Raw genomic sequence first — 8,717 nt, forward strand, 5'->3', positions numbered from 1 at the left:
TCCACATGTAGCAAACCATGCCAGGAACTCACACCAGATCTCAATCCTTCCATGGAGTCCTTCCACATGTACTAAACCATCGTTGGAACACACACCAGGGTCTATACCTACCCTTCCATGGTGTTCCTCCACATGTGTATAGTCAGGAATATGACAGACTTGCACATGACTTGACCGTACCCTAGACCTAGATAAGCATGGTGACATGTCCCTAGACAAGGGCTCACCACATGCACATTGCCCATCAAAACAATGCCCCAGGTGTACTTGCTAAGCAGAATGCCATGTGGAACCCTAGTACAACAAAGTATGCATCTAGCATCCCCTCCTCCTCCTCTTGTTGATGAGACTATTTTTTGCTTTCAAACAAGCTGTCAACAAAGCTAAATCTTTCTTGTAGAACTTCTCATCAATTGTAACATGCACCTTGCACTGGAGTGCTATGTGACACACTAGCTCTACATCAGTGCAACATTCATACAATAGGATTTATTTTTAGGAATATTTGTCATATGCAATGACCCCATTGTGAGCCCTCAGTCAGGGACAATCACGCACGAGCTACGTAGTTCAATCTACGAGCCATATCGGTCACTCTGGAGTCAGCTCTATTAACCCACTTGGAGAACCCCATCAGATAAGTGCATGTAGTAGTCAGCCATAGCATAGGTCTACAAGTAAAAGCATCATTAGCATCTAGGCATACGTGGACATGAGTACAAAGTGTGTACTTGCACCCTTACATTATGTCATGGGCACTCTTGGGCAGACCATACAACAACCCATCCAAGTTGTAAGGAATAGTCGGGAGCCCCTAGTGGGTATGAAGGACAGCCGACAGCATGAAGGGACATAAGCACCAGTCGGGTATGATTAGGCAGCCTGCCAACATAAAATGCAAGATCAAGTCCACCTGGCGGCACCTCACCTTTCTGGCAAAGCAATCACCTGGTGGCAGCATTGGTCAAGTCTACATGTAGATGTTGGAATGTATTCTTGACCTCCTTCTCCTCACGCTGCCATGCAGTGTAATATCCCACAGTGGGTTGGGTTCTAATTGAATCCTTCAATGGTGACAGTTCTTTCTTGTGCATAATACAGATCAGTAGTTTACGACTCCTATGTGTATTGTATGTGTGATTCCGCCACCCTCTTTTCTATCTCTGAAAACCATAGCACATATGTTACATGCACTGAGGTTGATCGTGATAATGCACAACAAGGCCTTCTTTATACCTTTATGTGGTGAGAAACTTTAGCATCCAAATCAGAGAGTAGAGAGAGAAGAGAATGAGAAAGTGAAGTAGACGACAGCTTATTGGGTCCCAAATACCCACTGAAGGGGGGCCCTTGCAAGCAGGAGTATTTGCTTGATTATTGTTTGGAGAATGCGGTACAATGCTTGTTTAGGGGTACAATGCTTGACTAAACAAGCAATATGAATGCCCAACGCAAGGAGGAGGAAGACCGTACGTTGGTTGAGTATCCACCAGTCCAAGGCTCTGTTGGGCCGCTAATGCAAGTCCAGATAGTTGTAGGACTGAGTATGTGGTATGATCTGCACATGATACAGTGCGGCCATTTGAAGCATAAACCAAGTGCTGAAATACATCTTTGCATGAAGTGATGTGGCTCGAAGCACCACTATCAAAATACCATGATACATCTTGTCTGTCAAATGCAATGCAAGACATATCAGTGCATGTGACCAAAAAAGTGTACTCTTCCTGAATTACATTAGCTGATTGCTGTGCTTTGTCATAAGAAGAGTCTGCTACTGCATTGCCTGCTTCTTTCCTTTTCTCTTTTGCAATCCGCTTCCTACATTCACTGATGTAGTGTCCAGGCTTATGGCAGTAGTGACATTTGCCTTTCTTTTTAGGCTTGTTTGCATCCCCTTTGTCAAACTTTTCACCACCAGAAGAGGGCTGTCCATGACCAGCCTTGCTAGACTGTTGTTCCCCATGCTTAAAGCTCTTTGTTTTACCCTTATCCTTGGTTGTAAATGCCTTGTCTCCACCACGGTTGCTCGCTAAGTTTGCTCTTGTTTGCTCTTCCTGCAAGAGTAAACCTACCAGCTCTTCAAAGGTGACAGGATCACCACCTCCTCTCATAGAGAGGTTGAGAGAGGTGTGAAAGCCCAAGTAGGAAGGTGGTAAAGAATGAAGAGTGTTGGTGACCAGCTGTCTGTCTGGGATAACCTCATCAATGTTAAGCAATTATTCCTGCAAATCTTTCACTTTGCTGAGATGATCTGCCATGGAATCACCCTCATCCATAGAAAGAAGATCCAATTGCCTCTTCAAGTAGGCAACTCTTGCCTCGTTGCGTACCTGATACATTGCTTCCAATGTGTCCCATGCAAGCTTCGATGTCTTGCAAGAACGAATGTGCGGAATAACAGTCCTTTTCACTGAAAGGGCTATCAATGACATGGCCTGTGCATCCCTAGAGTCCCATCTCTTCTGCTCTTGTGTGGGAGCAGGTTCTACTTCAAGAGCTCTTTGAGCACCTCCCCTTTGAGGCGTGGCTGGCTGTATGGTAAGTGGGCGTGTGTCATCACCGCACACGATGTCCCAAAGCCCTTTGGCTACTAGCAAATTACCGATCATGAAATTCCAAAGGAAGTAGTTAGATCCATCCAACTTGTCCTCCCCTAGGTGAGCACACCAAATACATCTGGAGCATTTTGAGCCATGTCAACAAAATATACCTGCAAGCAAACCAAGCACCAATGTGCACTGCCAGGCAACCAAATGTCATGTGCAATGTTTGCCTGCAAACTGAAGTAAGTGTAAACCTGCACCAAATTGTCCAATTACACACAATGTGTATACATATGCGACAAATCACAGCTGTACTGCCCAATTACATGCTCCAATCTGAAAAGCCCCAATTTTTATGCACTCAAATCGCTTCAATGTGCAGTTAATTGGCCAATCTTCACAAAAGCCCCAAATTTCTGCAACTGAAAGAGGCTCAATTTGCTGATTTTGACCTCAATTTGGAAAACCCTCAAATTGCAAGCAAAGCAACATGTCCAATTTTTCAATTTGGACTCAAATTGAGAAATCCCCCAAATTGCCTGAACCCTGAACCAACTGCAATTTTCAAATTTTCCTTGCAATCCCCCAAAACTTGTTGAATTTGGAGCAAGAGTGCCTACAAAGCTTTTCCCCCTTTTATACGTTTATTTATTTTGAATATTTAGGTTTCTTGGAGTACAGGTACCTCCACGTGGAGGGGCAGTACGGATGTGCAGGTGGACGAATCGCAGGCGGGAAGCACACAAGTAGGGCATTGGAGGAGAAAACGTGTGGGTGTCGTGTGCTAGGCACGTGCACCACCGGCGGGCTCTGGGCGGCAACGGCCGGAATGGCACAGCGACGGCAGACGAGAGGCACCGTTGGGCGGCGGTGGGCTTGGCTGCACTACAGCCGCCGAACAGGCTGGGCGGAATGGCGGCGGCGGAGGGATGCACAGTAGCGCCGCCGGCTGGAGAGCGGGCGGTGCTGCCTGCGGGCTAAGCGGCGGCGGTGCTCTCCGCACTAGTGCCGCCGGCAGCAGCAGCGACAGACCCAGTCGACGGAAGCAACCCAGTCGATGGAAATTCGCACGCGATGGGCGGAATCCTGCAGGCAACGGACAGAACTGTGCAAGCGACGAAATTTCGCAGTTTTGGACAAAAACTTACAGTTTGCTTCTGCAGATTTTAGGGATAGAACTCCACATGCAGCCCCCAGCTCTGATACCAATTGTTGGTGTTGGACTCACACACTCATACACACAAACCTGCACATTAGGGTTAGGTGCAGGATGGAGAAGCTCACACACAGAAATGAGAGAGAGAGAGAGAGAGAGAGAGAGAGAGAGAGAGAGAGAGAGCCAAAAGTGTGGTAGCCACAAAATGCAAGTCAACCCTTGCATGTGTGCCACATCCATATAATATAGCAGTACAAAATATTATATGTAGAGTGTCCTTTCACACTTGATATCCAAGGGAAAAAACCACATGGGAAAAAGTGCCCTTGGTTAAGCCCTGTTCACACATAGCACTACCATAAGTGAGCATATGCCTACACTTTCTTCATTGCCTGGAATGCCTCTAGAGCCTTGCCCGTGATGACACTTTCTGACGACGAGTCTTCACGCTCTTAAGCAAGTCAGTGAGAGGTGTTGCAAGGTCAAAAAACTTGTCCATGTGTGTGTTGTACCTGACAAAGACCCACAAATGAGCGGATTTCCTGGGCTATAGTGGGAATATCCCAACTAAGAATGGCCTATACCTTTTAAAGATCGAGGCTAATACCTAATGAACCGATGATGTATGTATCCCAAGTAATGGATTTCCAGTACTCCAAACTCACTCTTCTTGGCATTGATAAACAACTCATTCTCTTACAAGAGTTGCAAGACCTGTGCCACATCTCGCTCATGGTGCTCTACAGTCCCTACGAAGATAAGGATGTCATCTAAGAAGATAAAGACGCATTTGCCAATGAGATCCCGAAAAACCCGAGACATCATTTTGTTGAACGTTGTTGGTGCATTGGTGAGTCCAAAGGGCATCACCACAAATTCATAGTGGCCACACTCGGTCCTGAAGGTCGTTTTTGGAATGTCTACCTCAAAGATCCAAACCTGATGGTAGCCACTCTTAAGATCTATCTTAGAGAAAAAATTTGCACCATTGAGTCGTTCGAGGATATACTCTATTCTGGGCATGGGAAATCTATTCTTAACTTTTAGCTTATTGAGCGCCCTGTAATCCACACATAAGCATGCAAACTTATCCTTCTTTTCGACACATAACCATAACCTCCAGTGATGCCTCCTTAGCTTTTTCCTCATGAGTTTTCTTGGGCATAGAATCCTTCTTATTGCCCCTGAGTGTTTTTCTTTTGGTCCTTTTGGTCTTTGATGTTTTGAGCCCCCTTACCCGAGGTAGATGGTTGCTGGGTAGATGACTGTTGTTGGAGCTTAGGGGTAGAATGTACCTCCTTGGGCTTACCTCCGTTCAGCATCACTTCCTAATTCTGAGCGAGGGTCACTATCCGTGCATAAGTTTGAGGCTCCAAATTCCTAACTGGGTACCTAATGTTAGTGTCCAATCCTCGAATGACCGGCTTGAGTTTGTCTTCTTCCGATATGCCCAAATGTTGGGCCATTGTAATGACCTTGTTGAAATAGGTCAAAAGAGGGGAACCACTGTGAGTGAGCTTGTGAAACTCGTCCTCAAGATTGGTCATGAACTGTGGTTGAAGAAAACGGGCTTTGAGGTCAACCTCAAAGGTAGTCCAATGAAATTGGAATCAGCATGTGATGAGGTATGTATGAAGTTGTGACCAATGCTGCCACCAGGTACCAGCTTTCCCAGTCAGTTGGGGTGCTGCCACATGGACTTTATCTTGTGGATATGTAATTTTAGCTAATGAAAAATGTGCTTCAAATTGATGAATAAATTGAGTAACAGTAGCATGATCATACCTACCATCCTGCTTACTAAAATTTGGAGAGGTTCGTATGACGGTGGCAATAGGAGCGGTGAAGGATGCGGAATTTGGAGCCGACTAGGGGAGGGATGCCAGAATCTGTGCCATTGTATACTAATGTTGGATTTACATAGCCTCCCAATCGAGTCTTTGCTGAAACTCTCGATCGGCGATTTCTCGACGACACTGGTCTTCCTCATATTTGTGTGTCACTGTGTACCCTAGTGCACGGTGCATGTGACAACATAGGCACAAGTGTTCTACACTAAAAACCCTAGCACATATGCACAATTGTTCTATAGCTGGTATCAAAGCCTAGTGAACTTGCAAACTTTTTTCTATTTAGCACCCGTGTGTATTGACTACTTGGATAGGATAGAGCCCTAGATTCCACGAGTGCACAAGATTGGGTTTGGAAAAAGTCACATTTGGATTCTTTCTGGTATATCCCACCCACCCTTCCTCAATGTAAAGGATTGCAACCCTCGACGTCCCTCTTAATCACTTGTCCTAGTTGTTTATCATAAACTCAACGGCAATTATGGAAGCGCTTTCCCATGTATAGGAGCGGATTGTTGATTGTGTGGACGCGCGAATTGAGGCCTTGGAAACCACTTTTGGTCAAATGGGTATGGTACCCCAGCTATCTGCCGTTGCAGATTTGGTGTCTACCCAAGCTCGTGCTTCTCAACAAGGCCACCAGGATTCAGAGCACAAAGTGGCAAAACTTTCTAGAGGAGGGTTTCAGTCCTCTTGATGCAAGTAAGCATGAACTCAACAAGCTTTGCTCCTGATAAGACAGTCATCGTTCCTGAAGCTGCGCATAGTCGGCAAGAGATACGCCATTTGTGTCACCGATGGTCCCCTTCACGGAGTCCCTCTCCACCCATTCTCTGCACATTCTCCACTAACCTTCACTCGCTCGACAGCGGGAGACTATCGGTTTGCCGAGTTCTTCCTCCATGTCTCGTGAGGAACAAACTCACTTATTGAAGCTTATGAAGCCTCCAAGTTCAACAGGAAGATGGACGAAGAAGTAGTCACCAACTAGACCTGCGAGAGGGCTGCAACATTGGCAACAGCTCCTGGTATGGAAGTTTTTCACGTCCATTTGGTGCATACGGCTTTGTTAGGTGCTGCTCTCTTGTCATGGGAAGCCCACCTTAGGCACCACTCCGTGACTTGCTAGGATGACTGCCACAGGGCAATCTTGAAACAATTTAACTGCAGTGCAAATTTGGTGTCTACCCAAGCTCGCGCTTCTCAGCAAGGCCATGAGGATTCAGAGGACAAAGTGGTGAAACTTTCCGAAGGATCCTTTGGATGTAGGTAAGGATGTATTGGACAAGATTCACTCTTAATAACGCAATCGTCGTTCTACACCTACGCGCATGGTCAGCATGTGAGACATCGTTTGCGTCACCGACGGTCCCTTTCCTCCACCGGACCCCTTCACGGAGTCCCTCTCATGATGTATGTGTGATTCCATTGTACTCATCTTTCCATCTCTTAAAACCCTGACACATTGACATACAACTGCACATGTCACATGCCATGGGGATAGCGTTTGGCCAGCTAAGAATATCTTCACATCACCTTAAGGTTGAATCTGGCAAAGCCGAGGGCATTCATGGAATGCACATACATTGGTGAGGTGGAGAACGAGGAGCACTATTTGTTTTGATGCCCACCTTACTATGAGATCCGAGGGAGATTTCATTGTCTCTTCCAGGAAAGATTCGATCCCCTCTCACAAGTCATGCAAGATGAGGATTAGAAATGCTTAGGCATGTATTTACTGGAGCTTCGTTACCACAGAGCTCTCGTTCTTAGGCAACACTCCGAGACACAGTATCAGCAAGGTGCCAGCCCCTCTTCTATATCACACATTTCTTTAGGTCACAACCACCAACTAGCGTAGACTGGCAAACGGAGCGGCAGCACGAGCCACTTCCACAATGGCCTACACAGACAGGTGTACACGGGATATCACTACCTAGCATGCACAATTTCTTTTAAGAGAAACACCCAAATCTCAAAGGCCTCATCCTTCCACCTGGTAACTGCAGATCCAGGATCTCCTTCGACAACATGGTGTGCTCCCATCACAGAGAAGAGATGTTATGGCTGATCTGTGTCCTATTTTGGAGGAGGATGGTATCACCGTATGACCAAATATTGTCACCATGTGGCATCACATGGATACTTTTGCTTATGTAGCTAGTTTCAGACAGCTTTTTCTTTTCCCTGGTTCAATATTCGTCATGGATACATTGGACTCCCTTTTTGGTCTCATAGACCCTCTAGGTCTTTTGAAGACGTCTCTCTCTCTCTCTCTCTCTCTCTCTCTCTCTCTCTCTCTCTCCTAAATGATATACAGAGACCACAGAGGGGGCCTCATCCACCAGCCAGGTCAGGCAGCACCTTCCAATAGCAGCCCAGCCGCCCCCACTCAGGTTCCCAGCAGTATATCCATCAAGAGAGCATTCCAGATGCGGAGGGCCAGATGATCGAGACTGGTGAGATAGAGAGCACATTCCCCTCGTCAGTCTCAGATCCGGGAGATACTCCAAAGACACCGTAGTACTTTCCCACGAGAGGTGGATATTGAGGAGCTCTACATAATTGTTGAGGAGGCTAGGTCTCAACTCTCCAAGATGCCACCACCCCATGAGCCTCTATAGTCATACAGGCCATACCTCAGTTAGCCACTACTTACTTGTGTGCAGCTGATGATGCTGTTGGATTTAGGTTCTTTTCATTTAAGTTATTTATCCTAAAGACGTTAATATAATTCTCTCTCTCTCTCTCTCTCTCATGGCTTTATACAGGACAGTTGTGGGGCAGGTACGTACTACCCAGGGTATATCTGAGATGGTTCACTCCACTATTGGGGTGAAACAGGGCTGCCCCCTTTCCCCTACCTTATTTGGGATGTATGTGGATGAGGTTTCGGACTATGTAGAGCGGGAGGGTGACAGAGGAGCACAGCTAGCAGGGACATGGATTCCGCTGTTATTGTATGCTGATGATATTGTGCTGATCTCAGATTCTCCAGAGGGGATGCAGCGTCATTTGGATGCATTGCACATGTTTGCAAAGGACAGTGGATTGTCTGTTAACCTTGGTAAAACCAAGGTGATGGTGTTTAACACCACAGCACAGTGGGTTAGGAGGTCAATGCCCACCTTTACATATGGTCAGGAGACAGTGGAGTATACAGAT

Source organism: Cibotium barometz, chromosome 31 (assembly GCF_041138505.1).
Source record: "Cibotium barometz isolate CiBa-2024 chromosome 31, ASM4113850v1, whole genome shotgun sequence".
Taxonomy (NCBI): Eukaryota; Viridiplantae; Streptophyta; class Polypodiopsida; order Cyatheales; family Cibotiaceae; genus Cibotium; species Cibotium barometz.